At 42.9% G+C, this 23,725-nt stretch overlaps 2 protein-coding genes across 3 annotated transcripts in view; one reads left to right on the forward strand and one right to left on the reverse strand.

The window, feature by feature from the left end:
- Nucleotides 1–18,942, reverse strand: part of DPF3 (double PHD fingers 3) — a 303,761-nt gene extending 284,819 nt beyond the window's left edge. Inside the window, exon 1 of the mRNA XM_060617356.3 lies at nt 18,823–18,942. The gene's annotated coding sequence lies outside the window, so the exon portion shown is untranslated. The remainder of the gene's footprint in view (nt 1–18,822) is intronic.
- An 89-nt stretch (nt 18,943–19,031) lies between these two features.
- Nucleotides 19,032–23,725, forward strand: part of DCAF4 (DDB1 and CUL4 associated factor 4) — a 31,056-nt gene continuing 26,362 nt past the window's right edge. Inside the window, exon 1 of one of the 2 annotated variants that reach the window (XM_078448050.2) lies at nt 19,032–19,138. The gene's annotated coding sequence lies outside the window, so the exon portion shown is untranslated. The remainder of the gene's footprint in view (nt 19,139–23,725) is intronic. The other variant, XM_060617341.3, reaches the window with a different exon arrangement.

Consider the following 23,725-nt stretch of genomic DNA (forward strand, 5'->3'; position numbering starts at 1 on the left):
TTCTTCCTGGTCTTGTCCTCTGGCCATTCAGCAGCCCTCCTAAGACACAACCACTGTAGGGTGGCTCTTTTTCTCACTTCTTGAGATGAATGCTTATCCTACTAATTTTCCATCTTTCTTCATTTTTAACACTTAAGTATAAATTTTCCTCTAAAAGCTGCTTTAGCTGCATCCTGGGATTTTAATGTGTTTGTTTTTTACATTATTAATTCAATTTTTGAATCTAATGTCCACTGTAATCTCTTCCTAACCCATATTTTAAAACGTACTTTTCGGGTCGCCTGGGTGGCTTGGTCGGTTAAGCGTCCGACTTCGGCTCAGGTCATGATCTCACGGTCTGTGAGTTCAAGCCCCGCGTCGGGCTCTGTGCTGACCGCTCAGGGCCTGGAGCCTGTTTCAGATTCTGTGTCTCCCTCTCTCTCTGCCCCTCCCCTGTTCATGCTCTGTGTCTCTCTGTCTCAAAAATAAATAAACGTTTAAAAAAAATTAAAAATAAAATAAAATAAAATGTACTTTTCATTTAAGTTATAGATACATTCTTTTTCTCAATTATTTACTCTTTCCTAACCTGTAGTAGGATAATACTTGCCCAGTGACTTTAGACTTGACCATGTGGCTTTCTTGGGCCAACAGATGTACATCTACTGTACATCTGAGCAGATGTACAGACCGTTCCTGACTTACAATGGTTAGACTTACATTTTTTCTACTTTACAGTAGTGCAAAAGTCACACACATTCAGTAGAAACTGTACTTCAAATTTTGAATTTTTATCTTTTCCCAGGTTAGCAATATGTGTAGGATTCTCTCTCATGGTGCTGGGCAACGGCAACCAGCCTCAGCTTCCAGGCAACCATGGTCACGAGGGTAAACAACTGATATGCCAACAACCATTCTGAACCCATACGACCATTCTGTTCGCCACTTCCAGTACAACATTCAATAAATTACATGAGATATTTAACACTTCATTATAAAGTTGGCTTTGTGTTGGATGATTTTGCCCAGTTGTGTGCTAACAAAGTGTTCTGAGCACATGTAAGGTAGGCTAGGCTGAGCTCTGGTGTTCAGTAGGTTAAATGTGTTTTCAACTTACAATGGGTTTGTTGGGACATAACCTCACCGTAAGCCTAGGGAGATGTATATGCTACATTACAGCAGAGTTTGATTGTGTGGCTTGGCTAGTGACTTCAGCCACAAGAAAGTCAAGTCACACATGGAGGTTGTCCTTCCTTCCTGTTACTAGAATAAAAAGATACAGAAAAGAGACACGAAGCAAACCTAAGGCTTGGAGCAGAGCTGTAACAGGGACAACATTAACACGAATGAGAAATAAATTGTTGTAGGGCAAGCAGAGTCTGAGGTTGTTTATTTACAGGATACCCCAACTAAAGGTAACGAATGCAATTACATATGCAAGGAGATTTATTTTCTAGTGATCTTTTGTTATTGATTTCTGGTGTAATTGCCTCTATTTTTCCAACCATTTGAAGTTTGTCAAGAATTGCTTTATAGCCAAATATATACCCAAGTTTTATAAATAGTAAAGAATATGAATATGAAAAGAATATGTATTCTGCAGTCATTGGATGTAGTGGTTTATTTACTAATATGCCCAGTAAATTACATTTGCTCATCATGTTGTTCAAATTTTCCACATGCTGACCAAAGTTTGTCTGCTTATCCTATCAATTATTGAGAGCCATATATTAAAATGGGCAATTATTGGGGCGCCTGGGTGGCTCAGTCAGTTGAGCGACAACTCTTGATATTGGCTCAGGTCATGGTCTTGAAGTTCATGGGATGGAGCCCCGTATTGAGCTCTGTGCTGACAGCACAGAGCCTTCTTGGGATTCTCTCTCTCTCTCTCTCTCTCTCTCTCTCTGGCCCTCCCACACACTCCCTCTCTCTGTCTGTCTCTCTCTCTCAAAATAAATAAACATTTTTTAAAAATAAAGTAGCCAATTATTTTGGTTTTGCCCATTTCTCTTTGTAGTTCTCTCCATTTTTGTTTTATACATTCTATGCCTTAATTATCAGGTGATTCAAAGGTAGATTCATCAATTACTCTGGTAAATTGAATCACATAACTCTGGTAATCATTACAAAGTATTTTATTTCTAGTTATGGTTTTTGTCTTAAAATCCATTTTGTTCTATACAAACACACCCACACAAGTATCTCTACTAGCTCACATGGGGTTTTTACTCTCCTCCGACTCTCAAACCTTTTGTATCCTTATGTTTTAGATGTGTCTCTTATAAGTAGCAGATAGTTGGGTTTCATTTTGTTTTTTTTTAATCTGGTCCACTAATCATTGTCTTTTAACCTAAGCACTTAGTCCATATACAGTTAATGTAAATTCTGATATATTTGGATTAACATCTATTATATTACTGTTATGTACTTTCTTCTTTTTTTATTTAACTCCAGTATAATTAACATACAGGGTTATATTAATTTCAGGTGTACAATATAATGATTTGACAATTCTATACATTAGGCAGTGCTCATTACGATAAGAGCACTCTTTTTTTAATTTTTTTATTTTTGAGAGAAAGAGAGATAGAGTGTGTGTGCAAGCAGGGAAGGGACAGAGAGAGAGGGAGACACAGAATTTGAAGCCGGTCCCAGGCTCTGAGCTGTCAGCACAGAGCCTGATGCAGGACTTGAATTCAAGAACCTCGAGATCAAGACCTGAGCTGAAGTCAGACACTTAACTGACTGAGCCACTCAGGGGCCCCACGATAAGAGTACTCTTAATCCCCATCACTGATTTCACCCATCCTCTACCCACATCCCTTCTAGTAACCATTAGTTTGTTCTCTATAGTTAAGACTCTGTTTTTTTTATTTGTCTTTTTTTTCTTTTGGTTTTTGTTTCTCATTTGTTTTGTTTCTCAAATTCCACATCTGAGTGAAATTATATGTTCCATATATATATATATATATATATATATATATATATATTCTTTTTTCTTTTTTTCCTTCTTCTGGACTGACTGAGCATTTCTTATCATTTAATTTTCTTACGCTCTTTAAGAGTGTAAGGAGCAGGTTATATACTATTGTTTAAGGTATATATTATTTTTCTATTCTTTAAGGTTATATATTATTTTTCTTTAAGGTTATATATTATTTTTCTATTCTTTTACTTTTAGCGTGCTACACATTAAAAATTACAATATGCATCTTGATTTGTCAAAATCTAATATAATCAGTAGAATTAAATTACAATATGCATCTTGACTTGCCAAAATCTAATATAATCATTATATGTATATTTTTCCCAGAGAATTCAATATTTCTCCCAACTTATATGTTATTATTGACATGTGGTTTTTTTTAACTTTTTATTTTTAAGTAATCTCCACACCCAACGTACGTCTTCAACTCACAACCCCAAGATCAAGAGTAGCATGCTTTACCGACTAAGCCACCCAGGTGCTCCAAACTGTATTTTATTTTAAAACTCGGGGCACCTGGGTGGCTCAGTCAGTTAAGCATCCAACTTCAGCTCAGGTCATGATCTTACAGTTCCTGGGTTTAAGCCCCACATCAGGTGTTCTGCCGTAAGGGCAGAGCCTGCTTGGGATCCTTTGTCTCCCTGTCTGTCTTCCCCTTCCCTGCTCACGTGCACACACATGCACTCTCTCTCAAAAATAAATTTTAAGAAAACAACATTAAAATTCTACAGTTCATGTTTTTCTAGATTACCCATTTACTTGCCCTTTTCTTTATTCCTTCCTTTATTTCAAACCTTTCACATGAGATCATTTTCATTTTGTCTAAAAAAATAAAATGTGCTTTAGAATTTCCTTTAGTGAGTCCATGGATAATAAACTCTCTCAGTTTTTGTTTATCAAAAAAGAGAGAAAGAGAGAGAAGAGGTTTGTTTTAATTTTATCCCCATATTTTTGTCCAGATATTTTGTAAGTTAGAAATTATTGTAAACAGGGGTGCCTGGGTGGCTCAGTTGCTTAAGCAGTCAACTCTTGGTTTTGGCTCCGGGCATGATCTCCCAGTTCATGGGTTCAAATCCCACGACTGTTAGTGTAGAACCTGATTCTCTCTCTCTCTCCCTGCCCCTCCCCAGCTTGTGCTCTCTCTCTCTCTCTCTCTCTCTCTCTCTCTCTCTCAAAATAAATAAATAAACTTAAAAAAAGAAAGAACTGTAAACATAAATAAGTTTACAAAACTAGAATGAAAAAACTCTTGTTTTCTTGAACCATTTGGAAATAAGTGGCCAACATGATGCCCTACTCACACTTAAACACTTTAATGCATAATCCTTACCAACAAGGACATTCTCTTACATAATCAAAATACAAACATGAAAATCAAGAAATTAACATTCTCCATTACCACCACCTAATCTAGAGAACCACTCAAGTTTTGCCAATTGTTCCAATAATATCCTCTGGAAAACTAGAAGATGCAAATCAGATGACATGTTGCATTAAATTGTCAGTCTCTTTAGTCTTCTGCAATCTGGAATAGCTCCTCAGACTTCCCTTGTCTTCCAGGACCCTGAACTTTTTGAAGATTACAGGACAATTATTTTGTAAAATGTAGACTGTCCCTCGATATGGGTTTGCCTGATATTCCCTCACGGTTAGATTCAGATTCTGTGTTTTTGGCAGGAGTACCACAAAAGTGATGCTATTTTCTTCTTGTTGCCTATCAGATGGTACCCAATCAAGATTTGTGTCATTACTGGTGGTATGAACTCTGGTTACTTGATTAAGGTGGTACCTGCCAGATTTCTCTACTGTATAATTACTCTTTCTCTCCTGGTCATTAATAAGTATTTTTAGGAACCATCTTAATATTGTATATTTGTCCTCACCTCATCAAACATTTGCCCTTTGGTTCCATCATCCATTAATATTTCTTTGCTGAATTAATTATGATGATGACGGTTGCCAAATCGTGATGTTTCTCACTCCATCATCTCTACTCATTGGCACTGTCCTGTAAGAAAAACTTTTCTTCTCTCTTCATTTGCTTATTCATTTAGTTATATCAGTATGGGCCCAATGATTCCTACTTATTCAGTGGGTTAGAATCCATTAATACCATCATTTATTTGGGCACCCAAGTTAGTCCCAGATTTGGCCAATAGGAGCCCCTTCGAATTGGATATTCTAGACTCGTCTCAGACGTTCTCTGCCCTAACCCGGGAGTCAGCCATTTCTAAAAAATTAAATTAAAAAAAAATTGGTCCCTTTTACTAGAAAATAGTATTTAAGAGCCAAGATCTGAACTTCAGGTATGCTTATTGTTATTAAGTTGTTGCTGCTCCTGGGCACTGTCAGTAGTCAAAGCTAGGGAATACACACACACACACACACACACACACACACACACATTTACATATGTATTCATTTTTCTTTCTATTGAAAATCATGATTCACTGTAATACCTCGATTCCAATCTAGTTTTCTATCTTTCTGTATTGCTAGCTTCCTTCCTTGACAGTGAGAACGCTGTCTCCTATTACTCTTTCTTCCTCTTTCTTTCTCTTTCTTTCTTTCTCTTTCTTTCTTTCTTTTTTCTTTCTTTCTTTTTTTGATGAAGTTATGGGCTAAACTGTCTCCCCAAAATCCATATGTTAAAGTCCTGACCCCTCCAGTAGCTCAGTAGAATGTAACTGTATTTAGGGATAGAGAGCCTTTAATGAGGTGATTAAGTGAAAATGAGGCCATTAGAGTGGCCCTTAATCCAACCTGACTGGGGTCCCTATAAGAGGAAATTTGAGGGCACCTGGGTGGCTCAGTCGGTTAAGCATCCAAGTCTTGATTTCAGCTCAGGTCATGATCTCACGGTCGTGGGATTGAGCCCCCATGTCAGGCTCCTCGCTGGGCACCGAGCTTGCTTAAGATTCTCTCCCTCTCCCTCTGCCTCCCTTTCCCTCTCTCTCTCAAAAAAAAAAATTTTTTTTTAATTAAAAAGAGGAAATTTGGACACACAGAGAAACACCAAGAATGTGCACAGAGGAAAGACCGTATGAGGACACAGTGAGAGGGTGGCCATCTGCAAGCTAAGGAGAGAAGCCTCAGGAGAAACTAACCCTGCCAACGCTTTAATCTTGGACTTCTAGACCCTAGAACTGTGAGAAATAAATTTCTGTTGTTTAAAGCTACCCTGTCTGTAGCATTTTGTTATGGCAGCCACAGCAAACTAATGCAAATCAATTGCCCTTCCTCCCGCCCTCTTCCACCCAATATGTAATCAGTCTCCTATCACTGCTCCTCACATACTCCCAGCCCACCCCTCAGCCAAGAAGCTATCCTCCCTACCCCACTCAGGCTCCAACACCCTATACTGGGCTGACCCTGCTGCCACTAACATCACTAACATCGCTCCCCCATGTATATGGCCCACCTCACCCTACCTAGGCTGATTCCCCATGATGGACCATCCCAGCCTCTGCTGTACCCTCTCCCCCATACTGGTGCCCTCCTCGCTCCACTCAGGCTTTGCCACCTGAGGCCACTGACGTCCTCATCATGTGGATGTTTACCTTGCTTAGTCTTACCCACTGACTTTTGGACTAAATCTCCCCTTTATTCTTGCAAGATATTTTTACCTTTTCCAGGCCAGCTTTCTCTGGGCATCAATGTCAACTAGAAGAACAGATGAGGCTGGATGAGGCTGCAAGGATGTGTCCAATTTATTATATATGTTGCCTAGACCTGAGTCAGCAGGACAGACCTGCAGAAATCAAAAAGGCCTCAAGCACACAGACCTGGCTTGATAGTTATACAGTATAAAAGCCTCTCTTCCTTCTGGTCCCGCTCCTGACGCTACCCAGGTTCCTACCTGGCACCTCCTTCAGGGTGGTCTGACAGTCCTGGTTCCCTCCACTGTGGTGTTATTATAATCAGGGGACCTGGACGTTTCCTCTTTCTTGGGTGCTGATGATGCCAGGTGACAGTGAGGAGATCCAAATCTTTCTTCATTTTCCGTAAACTTTTATAGAAAGAGAAGCTTAAACTCTGGGGGTCTGCTTTTTTTTTTTTTTTTGTGAGGCCTCTTTTCCTATGATTTTAAGTTACATCTACCCATTTCTAAAACCTTATTAGACCTTTTATATTTTATTTTACAGCTCATCAGAATGGGCATGAGCCTGCAGAGATTTGTGTCAAGAACAATCAGATTGCAGAGCGTAGCAGAGCTGAGAGATGACAGAGCTCTCAAAAGGTAGAGAGAAAGTCACCTGGGTTCCCGACATTCCAGTTTCTAATTCCAGTGCCTCCTTCCCATAGATACCACGACCACCCCCAGAATTCTTCCACCAACATCTACTTTGGCTTGTGCTAGCCTGATTGGGACTCCGGGGCTTTGCACAAAGAAGCGGGTCTAGGACTTTCATTTATCTGCAAATCTCAGTCCATCCAGCCAAAGACATCCCCATGTAAAACCAGCACCTACAAATGCTTTGTGCTGGAGGGTCCAGCCTGCCTTAAGTGAATTCTGAGAAGCACCTATTTCTGTAGCAATCTCTTGCTCATATAAATCCAGCATTCTCTGCCAACCAACTAGCCGTGCACAATCTCCGTGTTTGTAGAGGCTGGTTTAGTGAGGGAACCAATGGATTTTTGTCACAACATATATTCTGTGTAGATTGCACCGTGAAGGGCCCTATTCATTCTGAAGATCTCTCCGACGGCTCAGCCAATCCACAGCGCCTACAATGCATATTTATGGAGCACCGGAGAGTGCAGTCTCAGACAAGGAAACCAACTCAGAGCTTGTCCCTTAATAGGGCATCGCTCAGGTTGCTACCCCTTTAGGCAGTGCGCTTTCATTTGTGCTACCATATTACCTTAACTTACTCAAAATTTCGGAAACCTGAAAAATGACTCTAAATCGCAGACCCCAGTCCCCTTATCTCACTCATTTTTATTCCTCTTGGAATTTATGTCCTGACTTCACAAGTCTAAGAGTGATTGCTCTGGCTGCCTGCACCGCACGACCTGCTGGGGGCTGGAAGCCCCAGCTGTGCTTTCTCTGCCGCTCACCCTTCCCCTGGCAATAAACAGAACTCTATTAGGGCTTCCCTAACGGCTCCTGAAGCAATGGGCAACGCTGTAAGCTCATTAATAGTGGCACTATCACCGTGGGGCTGGAGGGAACAAATGTTTATTCGGTTCCAGAAAATGAGCCAACCCCACCATTAGACAATGCCCACGGAGGCGAGGTGAGAAGAAGCAATTTATAGAAAGGGAAGCTTATTTTGCAAGATGAAGTGGTTGAAGCTGTTGCAGCAGAAGCCCACCGTGGCTGACACTGAGCCTTGGAGGCAGGAGCTGCGCCTCTGGAGGGGGGAGCGGGTAGGAAATCACACCCATGCCTCAGACTGGGAAGACAGATCCCTGGACAATCTCCCTCAGCAATTCTCCTTTGCCTTCCCGGCTTTTTCTCAAGGAGATCCAGCTAAGCTGCTGAGATCCCCACTGTGTAGAAGAAGAGTTTTTTGGTTGGGGGATGAGGGTAGGGTTTGCATTACGTTTCACTGAGCTCTCAAGTGCTCATTGTGGGTCAGGCGCTGTTCTAAGTGCTTTGTATGATACAAGTGCATTTAATCCTCACACTGAAGTAGATCTCTTTGATATCCTCCTTTTTCAGTTGGGGAAACTGAGGCTCAGAGAGATATGCCCAGGGTCCCACAGCTAAATTGTTAATGGAACAGGAATTTGGACTCAAGCCAGCTGGTTCCATAGCACACAGTCTTAACCTCTAGGCTGTATTTCAAGTGATGGCTAATCATAATAGGCAGCATTCATAAAGCATCTTCCTTCCAATACACAAAACACCTTCAAGTATGTTGTCACACTTATCCATAGTGTAATACTTTTCTAATCTGGAAAGGTGGGGTCTAGGTAGTCAAGTAAGGCACAGAACAAAGAAGAGCTTAATTTTGCGAAAGCCTGTGGCTTTCGGTATGGATTCATCTGAGAAATGGAGGCTGAAGAGGTCCCTTACTTTAGCCCTCTTGGGTTATCTGATTTGCTACATGCGTGATCCCAGAAAACAAACAAAAGCTAATCCAGTCCCTTATGTCCTCTCCTGAGGATGGGAACAACATGACCATCTGATTTTTTAAAAGCCACTCCAGGCACATGCATGCACAGGTTTCTTGATGAAACCGGTTCTGCTGCTTCGAGTCTTCCTGTAGTCTCCTAAGGCTACACTGAAGCCAGTTCTCCCCTACTCCCTTCCTCACATCCCCTGAAGGCAATCCCTCCATCAGTGTTAAACACAAATTCAAGTGCAGAAGAAACCAGGAATGCAGTTTGGAACAAAGGCATGCTTCGATTTTTTTTTTCTTGCTCTTACTCTGCAGGATCTTTTTTCCCTTCTCTCAGTCTATATTTTCTTATGTCTACAAAGCTGTTGTCACTGATAAAGCCAGTCATGGGAAACAACGTGATTCCTTTTAATATCCTTCCAGCTTGCCAAGGAAATGAGCGATGCTGACAGAAGCTATGGCACAGAATACTCTTCCCGCAGGTCCCTTCTCATTCTCCAACCCAGGCCACCCTGGGAAGACCCCAGGCTTGCAAATGCTTAGCAGGGCGGGAGAGGAGTTTTAGAAACTATTTGAAGAATCCTCTAGATGGAAGCACAATTCTTGGCACAAGTAGACAGGGTAATAAAAGAAGGTGGAAAAAGTAAGCAACGGCTTGTGTTTCCAAAAAAGGGTTCCATCGACTCCTAATGACTGAGATCCCTCCCTGGGGGGGAGGAGAGTAGAGAAATGCACAGCTGAGGATGAAGCTTCATGAAGGAAATACAGTCCGTATGGGAAAAAAGCCCAAAATGGAATTACTTGGATAAACTGGATGCCTGGGGAGGCGGGGGGGGGGGGGGGGGGGGTAGGTTCACGACAGTATGCAGACCACCCACTTTATTTTTTTTTGAAGGTTTTATTTTTATTATTTTTAAAATATAATTTATTGTCAAATTAGCTAACATACAATGGACACAGTGTGCTCTTGGCTTCGGGAGTAGATTCCCATGATTCATCACTTACATACAATACCCAGTGCTCATCTCAACAAGTGTCCTCCTCAATGCCACCCTTTTTTTTTTTTTTTTTTAAGGTTTATTCATTTTTCAGAGACAGAAAGACAGAGCGTGAGCTGGGGAGGGGCAGAGAGAGAGGGAGACACAGAATCCGAAACAGACTCCAGGCTCTGAGCTGTCAGCACAGAGCCCAACGCGGGGCCCAAACTCACAAGACGGTGAGATCATGACCTGAGCTGAAGTTGGACGCTCAAACGACTGGGCCACCCAGACGCCCCATCAATGCCACCCCCTTTAAAACACAGCATAAATAAATAAATAAATAAATAAATAAATAAATAATAAAAAAATAAAACACAGCACAAGCTACTTAGCCCTCAGGTCTGGGGCAGGACAAGAAATGAATCTATTCTGCACTCAATTCCAGAAAGACAAGCCTGGTTAACGTTTTCCTTTTTTAAGTGATCAGAGTGAGTTTTTGAAAATCATATTGTGTAAGAATACACACTGACCTGAAAAAAAATAGCTCACAAAAATTGTTTAAACAAAAAGAGTCATTTTCTTAAAGAGCCCTTTCCTGAAATACCATGTAGCTCAGAGGGTTCAAGAGACTTGAATGATGGAAATATTAACAAAGGTGGAAGCAGGGTAAAGAGAAACAAGACCATTGGGGCACCCACCCACTAGCCAACAGTGAGAAGCTATTACTACCAGAGGGCTTGAAAGGACAAGAAGAAGATATGCAATTTCTGGAGCCTAGTGAGAGCTGAAGCCCAAGGAGGGGCCACTGCTGGAAAATACATCCCAAAGCAGGGAGATTTCTCTCTCCTTCACCCACCTATCTCCTACTGGTTGAACTCCATCAGAAAGCAGGCAGTAGAGAAGCCAAATTGATGCATTGTGTAGGTATGCATGGAGCAGGGCAAATAACGTTGGAGAATGGTACATAAAGAGAATAACCCACATATCACCAATCCACAGTAGCACCCCAGTCCCTTCTTATCACTTTATCCTGTTTTATTCTTTCATTGCACTTACCATTACCTGTTTTATCTTTATGTCTTTGTTCCTCCTGCCCCACCATTAGAACGTAAGCTCCTTGAAAGCAAGGATTTTTGTCTGTCCAAAACTATATCCCCACATGGAATGTTGTAGCCCAAGAGTGAGGAAGGCATCCTCCTTGGAGGGGGGTGGAGAGTATATCCCAGCACGGGTTCTCAGAGCCTGTGTGGGGTTAGGAGGGCATCGGCACTGGGAAAGGAATGGTGGCAGAGAATCCTGTATGTATGGCTATATCCAGAAGAGTTGATCAAATAAGTAAGTAAGTTAAAGATAATTCACTGTTAGAGAAGAAGATACAAATATGGAAAGGGAGAAAACTTGTATGAGTCCTGCGATGATGGGTTGGAGTTGGAGGCACTGGTATTAATTCATGGTTTTCGACATAGGTAGATAGATAGATAGATATGGAAGTAAATACAGACGTAAATGTGTGTGTGTGTTTGTGTGTGCACTGTGTGTGGAAGTGTGTGGGTGTATATTCCCAACTGTGACCCTGAGTGGGCCCTACAACAGGGACACCCTAATAACAAGTATGCATAGCACTCAGATCTTGGCTTCTAAATAACACTGTCCACTAAATGGTACTAGGAGTTCTTAGAGAAATAACTCATTTTAGGCCTGGGGCAGGGAAAAGTATCAGACGAGCCTGCAACATCTTTTGCCAGAAAAGAATGACCAAAGAATAATGAGGACATGTCAAAAGGACACAGAGGTCAGTTGGAAGAGTTTCTACTACCAAACTGGGACTATTTTAGCATAAAAATAAGTAATGATGAGAATGGATTTAACCCACGAAGTAATGTTAGGAAACTCTGAGTCTATTAATTAAAATAGATTAATTAATTGAATGCTTGATAAAGAATAGGACATTTACATAGACTCGCAAATACCAAATTACAAAAAAAAAAAAAAAAAAAGTAACCTTGTACTATGGTTATGTCAGTAAGATGTTACCATTGGGGAAATTATATGAAGGTTACAGGGACTTCTTTATATTATTTTTGCAACTTCCTGTGAGTCTATAATTATTTCAAAATTTAAAATAACCTTTAATTTTATTTTTTTAATGTTTATTAATTTTTTTTATTTTTTTTTAACGTTTATTTATTTTTGAGAAAGAAAGAGACAGAGCATGAACGGGGGAGGGTCAGAGAGAGGGAGACACAGAATCTGAAACAGGCTCCAGGCTCCGAGCTGTCGGCACCGAGCCCGACGCGGGGCTCGAACTCACGGACCGCAAGATCATGACCTGAGCTGAAGTCGGACGCTTAACTGACTGAGCCACCCAGGCGCCCCAATGTTTATTAATTTTTGACAGAGACAGAGACAGAGTACAAGCAGGGCAAGGGGCAGAGAGAGAGGGAGACACAGAATTTGAGGCAGGCTCCAGGCTCTCGAGCTGTCAGCACAACGCCTGATGTGGGGCTCGAACTCATGGACCGTGAGATCATGACCTAAGCCAAAGTTGGATGCTTAACCAACTGAGCAACCCAGGTGCCCCTAACTTTTTTTTAATGTTTATTTATTTTTGAGAGAGAGAGAGAGATGGAGTGTGAGCAGGGAAGGGGCAGAGAGAGAGGGAAACACAAAATCTGAAGCAGGCTCCAGGCTCTGAGCTGTCACCATACAGCCCGACGTGAGGCTTGAACTCATGGACCACGAGATCGTGACCTAAGCCAAAGTAGGACATTGAACTGACTTTAGGTGTCCCTAAAATAAATTTTAATTTCAAAAAGAGAGTAACTTTACATTAGAGAAGCCTGTCTGACATTACTTTAATCAAGAAGTGAAAGTTAACATCATCCATAATGGGACAAATCAAAATTATGTCCCACCTTACAGGATGCAATGAGAATACAGTGTCACCTCTATGCTTTCCTTGTTGAAGATACAGTCTGAATCTAATCCTGGAAAACATAAGACACACCCAAAATGAGGGCCCAAATTGAGGGACATTCTACAAATTAACTGGCCTGCCATCATCAAAAGCATCAAGGTCATGAAAATTAAAGATTGAGGAATTGTTCTAGACCAAAGGAGATTTGAGACATAACTAAATACAGCATGTGATTCTGAATTGGATCCTTTTGCCATAAAGAAAATTATTGGGACGATGGGTGATTCTTGAGTGGGGCCAAAGATTGGGTGGTAGCAGTATAAAAATATTAATTTCCTGATTTTGATGGTTAAATTGTGGTTACAGTATAACCAATATATACATATTTTAATATATACATATTGGTTATACTGTAGAAAATACAAACTAAGAATATTCCAGTGGGAAATTTCTCTGTATTATAGTTGGAATTTTCTATTAGTTCATGATTGTTTCAAAAAGAAGTTTTTAATTATTAAAAAAATACAACTACATCCCCATTACCTAGAACAGGCATAGCATTCCCAGTACTCAATAAATATTTGAACAAATTAATGAACTATTAAACAACTTCAACAAATGCATGCTTAGAAATAAAGATATTGAAATATTAACCGTAGTTTTTTTTCAAGGAATGGATTTATCATAGGTCATTTGGGGCCTTTTTTTTTTTTAATTTTTTTTTTTTTTTAACGTTTATTTATTTTTGAGACAGAGAGAGACAGAGCATGAACGGGCGAGGGGCAGAGAGACAGGGAGACACAGAATCGGAAACAGGCTCCAGGCTCTGAGCCATCAGCCCAGAGCCTGACGCGGGGCTCGAACTCACGGACCGCGAGATCGTGACCTGAGCCGAAGTCGGATGCTTAACCTACTGAGCCACCCAGGCGCCCCGGGGCCTTTTTTTTTTTTTAAACTTTGTGCTTTTCTGTTTCTTAAATTTTTGCATCAAGTGTGTATTATTGTTGAATTGGTCAAGCTGTTCACTAGCTAAGAATGACATTTTAGAAGCACCACGAGTCTTGTCCTTGAGTTTGGGGGTTCCAACGTTTGATATTATCAGTTACTTGGACCAGATCCTTAGAAACTGCTTCAGTCCATCCAAGTACATAGAATGCCAATTTTTTATTATTACTGGGATATATAACTTCCTAGTATCTAGAATATTCTTGCCCATTACCCAAAGCTCCCTCCCTTCTAGAATCATGTTTCCTGGGTAGTAAAAGCAGTCATCAGCAGTTTGGTGAATATAATGGTACAAAGAGGGTTGGAGAGTCTTGTAGAAAATGTAATTCACATTAGGGAAAGGACTGGAGAGTTACTCTGGATGCAGATTTCCAGTGAATAAACACTGAATAAACATAAACTACTGAATAAATATTGACAAATTCTGACTACAAGGATACTTTTTCTGTGCTTGTGGTGGACTGCTATCACTTTATTGATGTGTTAATTTCTGTTTCTCCTGTATTGATTATACTTTCCATTAGTGTGTCCATGATGGGATTTGATGGGTATTCTAGTTCCTTTAGCAAGGCATTTACATTTTTTTTTTTAAGAGAGCAAGCAGGGGAGAGGGGCAAAGAGAGAAGGGTGGGGGAATCCCATGCTCAGTGCAAAGCCCGACTCAGGGCTCAATCCCATGACCCTGAGATCATGACAGGTTGCTCGGCCACCCAGGCACCCCTACATATCACCTCTTAAAATTAGTAACTTTGGCAGTTGGTTGCTGTACGTAATGTTCATTTAACACTTAAATTTTATATATTTTTTAAATGTTTATTTATTAATTTTGAGAGAGAGAAGCAGCACACGTGTGTGAGCTGGGGAGGGGCAGAGGGAGAGGGAGAAAGAGAATCCCAAGCAGGCTCTGTACTGTCAGCACAGAGCCTGACATGTGGCTCGATTTCACCAACCGTGGGATCATGACCTGAGTCGAAATCAAGAGGCAGATGCTTAACTGACTGAGTCACCCAAGTGCCCCATAAATTTTATATTTCAATAGGCACTATATTCATATGATCAAAATTCAAAAGGCACAATGAGACTTTTGGTCATCCCTGTCTCCTAACCATCCAGGTCCCCTCCCTAGAGGTAAGTGGTATCAGTTTCCTATCTATCATTCCAGGGAGATATACATGCATACACACATACACATTTTTAACTGTATATAATACTTTACATACTGTTCTTCACCTTGCTTTTTTCACCAAGTATCTATCTTGGGGATATTTTTTTTTTAAGTTTATTTATTTATTTTGTGAGACAGAACAAGCAAGGCAGGCACAGAGAGACAGAATCCCAAGCAGACTCTGCATTCACAGTGGGCAGGGGCTTCAACCCACGAACTGTGAGATCATGACCTGAGCAGAAATCAAGAGTCAGACACTGAACTGACTAAGCCACTCAGGGGTCCCTACCCTGGGGGTAATTTTATGTCAGTATACAAAACAACCTTTCTTTTTATTTTTTTAGTGCATAGTATTCCACTATGAATGCACCATCATTTATTTAACTAGTCTCCTACTAAAAGACATTAAGATGCCTTCCAAACTTTTGCTATTACACAATATTCCATGTACCTAAGTCATTTTGCACATAAGCAAATATATTCTTTGGATCAATTCTCAGCAGTGCAATTGCTGGGTCAAAGGTATATGCATTTTTTATTTTGATAATACTGATATGTTGCCAAATTGACTCCCTTAGAGGTTGTAGGAGAGCCTCACTGAGCATTAACTTCTGGATTTTGCCAATCTGGTTATGAAAAGGTTATGTCAGAGGAGTTTTAAACTACATTTCCCTTATATTGAGTGACACTGAGGATCCTTTCATGTTTTCTTCCTTTTCTGTATATGGCCACTGTTTTTTTTTGTTTTGTTTTGTTTTTAACTTATCTATTTATTTTGATAGGGAGGTGGGGAAAGAGAGAGAGCAACAGGGGAGGGACAGAGAGAGGGAGAGCAGTCAGGAGAGGGGCAGAGAGAGAGAGACCAATCAGGGGAGAGGCAGAGAGAGAGAGACAGAGAGAGACAGAGAGAGAAAGAGAATATTAAGCAGGCTCCACTGCAGAGCCGACTTGGGGCTCAATCTCCCAAACCGTGAGATCATGACCTAAGCTGAAATCAAGAGTTGGATACTTAACCAGCTGAGCCACCCAGGCACCCCACTGCTCATTTTTTCCATTGAGTTTATTTGTAGTACTTTATATATTAAGAAAATCACTTCTCTGTATTAGGAATTATACGTATTTTACATCAAACTGGAGTGCTGTAACTTTCAATAGTTTTGAAATAGTTCCAGAGCACTAACTCTGAAACCAGACTGCCTGAGTTTAAATCCTGGCTCTGCCACTTACTGTGTGACCTTGAGCAAGTTACTTAACCTCTCTATGACTCAATTGATCAGTGAACTAGTGTTGTTAATCGTACCTACCCCACAGGGCTGTTGCAATGAGAAGAATGAATCTATGGAAAGGGCTTAGAAAATATGTGGCATGACAAGGACTATATAAGTATGTTTCTTCCTTTAATGTCAAATTGAATGTTATTAATTTTTTAAAAAATTTTTTTAACATTTACTTCTGAGAGACACAGCATGAGTGGGGGAGGGGCAGAGAGCGAGGGAGACACAGAATCCGAAGCAGGCTCCAGGCTCCGAGCTGTCAGCACAGAGCCTGACGCGGGGCTCGAACTCACGGACCTTGAGATCATGACCTGAGCCGAAGTCGGATGCTTCACTGACCAAGCCACCCAGGCGCCCCAAATGCTATTCCTTTTAGATGCCATTTCAGAGAAAAACTTGTGCCTGCCTTGGCTTCAAATTCTGGAGATAAAATGGAAAAAAAAAAAAAAAAAAAGGAATTGTTTTTACTTTTGATGGTAACATGCACCATCCAGATACCCAGCCTTCCTCAGAACAGAGGGTGCTCAATCCATGGGCACGTAGGCCAAGCAGTCACCACATCTACTCCTCCTAATAACCCTCTTCAGTAAGGGATCATCGTCACTTTGTGAGGTAACTGAGGTTCACAGACAGCCAAATGACTTGCCCAAGACCAAGCTCCCTTTCAGCCTTGATTTGCAAATGTTCTTTGATCGTTCCGTGGTGCGCCTGTAGCAGATCCCCAAGGCAGAACCAGCTCTCTGGCGGCTGGCTGCCATTCACTCAGCTCCGGCCCCAAAGCCAACTCCTTCCTGCCATCCTCCAGCAACCCTAGCTCTTCCGGCTTGAAATCCCATTTGACTCCTCCCACAGAATTCATCAAGCCTCGCAGATGCTTCCTACTGGGAAATGTGTCTCCCATCTACCCTCATTTCCATCCCAGCTGCCACCACTCTGGCTCAGCCCTGACTACCTTTCACAGGAACTGTTGCTGCAGTAAAGCTCCTCAAGAGCCTCCCCGCCGACGTCCACAATCTTTTCCTCTCCAGTCTCTTTCTGCTGTGCTGCCCTGATCTCTCCGAAGCCCAGCGTCAGTCCTGACCTGCCCCATTCTCAAACCTTCGGACCCCTCCGCCCTGTCCATTCCCTAACATTTGGCCCAACCTATCTGGCTGGTTTTGCTTCCCAGACTCCCCTCCCACGCAGCCAAACGAATTCCTGTTCCTTGAACAGGCTTCCAGTCAGGTTTGTTCAGTTTAGAGTTTTTCTCTCTGCCTTCTCTTGTGGGCCACTCAAGCTTCACAAAGCTGTCCTTTATTGTGACTCTACTCACTTCTCATTCCCCTCGCCACCTCTCCCCTGCTCCACACCCTGCATTTGTTTGTAAACTCCTGGAGAGCAGAAATTCTACCTTATTATGGATTGAAATGCTTTCACATAGAGATACAACTGATAAACCACACAACCCATTTCCTAATTGGTCCAGCCACGCATAGGGGCCTGGGTTAAAAAGGTACATGGTGTGCCAGGCCTGCTAGGGAAAACGACCAACCCTGACCTATTTGTTTAATTTCTTTTTCTTTTTTCAAGCCTGGCCTATTTGGACCCAGATCTTCTCACAGAACCGTCCCTTCTGGCCAAGTGCCCATCACAGGTTTCTAGAAGTTCTGATAGCTGTCAGTTGATACCTGGTACAGAAACAGCATACATAGAACATTCTAGAAATATTGGTATGAACAAACTTTGCGCTGGAGAGAACATCGGAACAGCAGATCAACTTCATTGTTTCATGCAGGCACAAAAGGGTAAAAGACTCGTCCTAGGTCACACAGCAAAGCGGGAAAACAGAACTAGACCTAGGAGCGAGATTCCTAGTGGCAGTTCAGGCCACGCTCCTCTGCACCTTAGAGCCATCTAGGAACAGCAGCCTCAGCCACCTGAGGTCACTGCCCAAGAAGTCACCACCCGTTCCTTTTTCTCCCTCATCTAAGAGACTCCTTTCCCCTTCCCTCAACAAAATCTTTCCTCCTCCCCAAGTCTCAGCTTTGAAGGTAGTAGTCCCGAGCGGCGAGAGGATTTCTCCGGGCTGGACCCATCAGCTTCGGGGAAACAAGGTACCCCTTGGCTGCGTTACCCCGTGGCTGGGTTAGGTACCCACCTATTCCGAGGATGCAGCCTCGGAACTTCCGGGGTCAGAACTCACCCTCCTACCCTGCCCGGCCCCGCCCCAAACGCGTCCGGCCCCGCCCCAAACGCGTCCGGCCCCGCCCCAGACTCGCCGGCAGACACGCGGCCTCTACGCCAGGCCTGGGCGAAGCCGAACCCCCAATCTCCGCCCCCTCCAAGATCCACCCTATTGGCGTAGACAGTCAGAAGCCACGTCCAATAAGAAGGAAGGGGCGGCCGCCTAGTCCTATCCGCTGCGACAACACAAAAACGGACGCCACTAAGTGGCGGACGCTATACCTGGGTCTTTCCGGGTCCTTCCACGCTTAGCCCGTACTGGTGCCGGTCCTGGGCCCGAGAGAGATCCAGAAGGGACGCTCTAAGAAGTAAGTGTCTGCCGACGAGCGTGACTTTTGGCGTCGGTCCGGGGGCCGCTGCTGCTCCCCTCACAGAGCTCGGGATGGGATGGGCCGCGGGGGAAGGCCGGAGAAAGGGGCGGGGAGCAGCCGAGCACGTGGAACGCCGGCCCGACCGAGGCGTGGGTGGGTGGGGGGCTGGGCCGGCGAACTACGGTGCGCGGGCTTCGTGGGCGGGCACAGCTGGCTCGTCTCGTCTGGTAGGTTCTTCTGCTCTGAACACCGGGTTGGGGGGGGGACCGCGAGTGTCGCCGCTCTGCGTCGGTCGCGAAGGAGCGTTTTTTTTTTTAAGCGCTGTTGCTGAAGGTGGCGCCCGACACTTGCCACTAGGCTGGACCGCGGACCCTTGGTGGCGGTTTTCCTTAAAGTTGAGGTTGTGTGCACGCTGAGCGCTTAACGGAGTGCTAGGCATTGTGCCAGCTATTTTCCAAGCCTTAAGTAAGTTTCCACCCCCACCAGCCCAGTGAGGTGGGCAGGACTACCTTTGTCAGACGCAGTAAGAGGCCTAGTGCGGTTTCGCTCGCCCAGGCTGACTACTGAACTAGTGAATGGTGGAGCCCCGGGTTGAACCCAAGCTTTCCGAGCTAACCTCCGCACCGAGTTGCGTGTTAGCGGGAGAGCCACCTTTCCCTGTTCTCAGGGTCCTGGAAGCCTCATCGCACCCCGCCCCCCCGTTGACCTCAGTGATACCCCTTTTCCCCCAGGTGGGCGTGGGGTAGTCTACACACCTTGTCCGGTGAACCAAACAGCAAGCAGGAAAGAAAACCGGGACAACTTCTGGGGGAAACAAAATTCCAAAACCCCAAAGTCTGACTTTAAATAACAATGGAAATTAGAGTTGGAGTGGTGTTCTGTGGGTGACCAAGCCCAGGGGCCTGACCAGCGGGGGTGGGATTCCTTTTCCACCACTCAGTGTGTCCTGCTGGGTCAGATACTTAGCCTAAGCCTCAGTTTCCTCATTGGTAAAATAGTTAAAAAAAAAAAAAAAAAAAACAAGGTGGGCTTGGCAAGCTCCTAGTAGAGGCCATTTTGTATTCTGCTTTACAAACCGTTCAGCATTAGCATTTTCCACATTACAATCCAGAGTCTCTATAACCTTAATTACCCTGTTAGAGTTTTAGGATGCTTCTCACTTTTAAATATCATCCTGATGCGTAGTAAATCTTTGTTTTTGAGATATAATTCACATACCATAAAATCCACCATTTTAAAGGGTACAGCTGGGTGGGTTTTGTAGTATATTTAGAAGGTCGTGCGACTATCCCCATGATCTTATTGCAGAACATTTCATCACCCCAGAAAGAAACCTTGGCCCCATGCAGCCCAGGCGCCTCAAAGGGGCCTCGTTGGGCTCCAGGCCGAATGCTGAGGCCCAGCTGCCAGGGCCTCCCAACCTGAGGTCTCCGGTGGGGGAGATGGAGCCTGTACCCCATGCTGAATTTTAGCCCTGGGCTGGAGCAAGGAGAATCATGCCTGCTCCCAGTGTGCAGGAAGAGTAGAGGCCCGGGGCAGCCCCACAATCCCACATGGTGTGGAGTTGATCCCACATGGTATGGAGTTGAGCAGGAGCTGTCTTGGGGGAGGGGGAATGCCGGTTATCAGGAAAACTGGGATATTCCAGCCGTAGGCCTTTTGGAGAGCTGTGCCAAACCTTTGGAGAGAACTGCCTGACTGTGAGGCAAAGCCGACCTCCGGGTGAGATCCTCCATTAGGCCTCTACAGAGACCCTAGATTTTGAAGCAGGGCCCGAAAAACTCAGGAACTTGCCCAACTTCTGGATTATCCACAAGTGGAGATTCAGACTTGGAGCCAAAGGAGGTGAACCTTTGAAAGCTTATGCAGCCAAGGCAAAAATGAAATGAGACGACTTTACAGCAACTGTTAACAGCAAGGAATGGGGAAGCTAAGCGGAATTAGAAAGGACAAGTCCGCAAAACCATCTGTTTGGTATGTTGTTTCACAGGCAGAACCCAATTACAGACAGCTAGAGTGGGTGCTATCCAAACAGCTTTCATCTGGAGAAACCTATTGGCAGTTCTGAAAACCAAAAAGTTAAGGATACCAAGACTGTATTTCAGTTCTATCACTACTGAATTCTATTTCACCTCAAAGTGTTACAGATATACACTGCTGCCTACCAAAATACGGCAAAGGTTAATGAGGAAGGTTTATAGGTTTTTCAGAAGTTCTAGGTATCCACCAGATTATCCACCTCATTTAGATAATGTGAGAACATAACCCAACGATCTATCTCAGCCAGTACCTCAGGAAACTAAGAGGGCAGCTTTGGTTCCCTGTGAGGCCAACTGCTCCATCCCTGGGAATCCCAAGGGAGCTTGGCAAATCAAAAGCACACCTCCTGACTAGGTTTGCCAACACTGTTTCGGAACTAATTGGGAAAAACTCATGGCAAGAGAAGCCGGTAATAAGAGACAAGGGTTTGGAAAAAAGGGAGAATTTTATTTCCGTGCCGGCAACCAGAGGAGGTGGCAGGCTCCAGCCTTAACTGACGTCCCAGCCTGCAAGATGGACACCTGTAGTTTTATAGGGAGAGGCTCAGGAGGGTGTGTGCAAAAGAGCAGACAGGATGTGATCACAGTGGGTGGGTATGTGTATAGCAAGTGATCGTGGCCCGGGGAGGGAATGTTTGGGATGTGGTCTTCGGCGTTCTGTTGCTGTCAGGACTTTGCTGGCCTGGCGGTTGCAATGTTCTGGTCACTGCAAAACATCTTCATCAGTGCCTCAAGAAAGTATAATAAGAAAGAAAAACAGTAGGTTTCAGAGCATGAGTTAGGTGGTCCTGTCTATTTCTGGTTTTATGTGTTGGGGTTTATAGTGCTCGCTGACAGCAGATTAAGAGTTCCTTTTCAGAGATTGCTGTCAGCTAAGTGTATTTGGAAGGGGACAGGTATCTACCTGTTGACTGAGAGAGGATCAACAAGCAGATAATTTGAAATGTTACAGAAGAAGAAAATTAATTTTCTTACACTTTTTTCCATTTTTATCTTAAAATGACTCAGAATCCAGGATTACAATAGTACCCCTTGTCTGGGGGGACCCATTCCAACACCCCCAGTGGATGCCTGAAACCATGGATGGTACTGAAACCTGTATATACTATGTTTTTCCTATACATACATACCTGTGATAAAGTTTAGTTCCTAAATTAGGCATAGTAAGAGGTGAGCAACAACTAATGATAAAGTGAACAATTACAACAGTGTACTGTGATAAAAGTTAATGTGAACATGGTCTGTCTGAAAATTTCTTATTTTATGGTATTCATCCTTTTTATGATGATGTGATGATAAAATGCCTGTGAGATGAATCAACATGTAGGCGTTGTGACACAATAGGCTGTTACTGATCTTCTGAAGATCTAACCAGAGGAAGATCCTCTGCTTCTGGATCTGATGGAGGATAACCAAAGCTGGGGAAAGTGAAACCGTGGGCCTGGGGGTCTGCTGTACTGAACTGTAAAACTTTATACTGGCCTGCCATGTTAAACCTCAGAATGAAATGCTGCTGGAAATAGGGGGGGAAATTAAGTTTGTGCTGACCTAAAATGGAGGTTTTAAAAAATATTACATACCCCCAGTCATTTTAACCTCTTACCTTGTGATAATGAGTGGGTTTTTTTGTATCATTACCTTCCTCTTTTTTTTTTTTTTTTTTAAGATTATGGATTTCAAAGTGTTTCATATTGCACTGTTCCTAGTCAAGAGTGCTATAGTAAGTAGATAACAGAAACCAAAAGATCTACCAATCCCAGTTAGCTTCTTTTAGGTCGACTCCAGAAAAGGATCCTATCTAGTTGTTCTGAATAAAAAATTCTATCTCATGAAACATTAAGTAAAAAGACCAAGTTTTTTTTTTAAACTTACTGAAACATGAAGTCTCATCATTCACTCTGTATATTTACCTTTCAATAGGTGTGTAACCAAACAGAATAAAGGAAATATGACACTAGTGTATCAGTGCTTTACAAATGCACAAGCATAAATTTTAATTTAAATGAAAGTCACATTCAACCTGATTCTGGTTTTAAAACAAACAAAACTGCTGTCATAGTAAAGTATTATATATGATACCATAGCTTTTGTTACCAAAGCTAATAATTTGGTGGAATGTTGCCTATGAAAACATAAACAGGTACACATGGGACATCATAAATCATTTAAAATTCTTGTTTTTGTTTTTTAATGTTTATTTTGAGAGAGAGCGCTCAGAAGGGGGGGTAGAGAAAAAGAATCCCAAGCAGACTCCACACCAGCAGTGCAGAGCCCAACTGGGGGCTCAATCTCATAACCGTGAGGTCATGACCTGAGCTGAAATCAAGAGTCAGTCCCTTAACCAACTGAGCCACCAAGACACCCATCATTTAAAATTCTATAAAAATTTACTAAGTCAGCACCTAGATAAAGGGTGTAACAGTGACTCTTATTCCTAAAAATATAAAACAATGTAATCAGAGTCTTTATCAACTAACCTGGAATGACTGAGAAAAGCAATTACTCATAACAGAAAAATAGACTCCCCAAGAAGCTTCTTTTATAAAGAACCTTGTGAGGGAGGAAATCTTTGTACCAGTGAGTCACTCCCCATTCTCTGCCTTCTCTTCCCCTACTCCAGGTCCCCTGGAAACCACCTCTTCCTTCCCCTCTCTCCTCCCTTTCTCTTTGTATCTGGATTTGCCTATTCTGGAGATTTCCTATACATTGATTCATACAAAATGTGGCCTTTTCTGTCTGGCTTCTTTCACTTAATGTTTTCGAGGTTCATCCACA

Source organism: Panthera onca, chromosome B3 (assembly GCF_046562875.1).
Source record: "Panthera onca isolate mPanOnc1 chromosome B3, mPanOnc1 haplotype 2, whole genome shotgun sequence".
Taxonomy (NCBI): Eukaryota; Metazoa; Chordata; class Mammalia; order Carnivora; family Felidae; genus Panthera; species Panthera onca.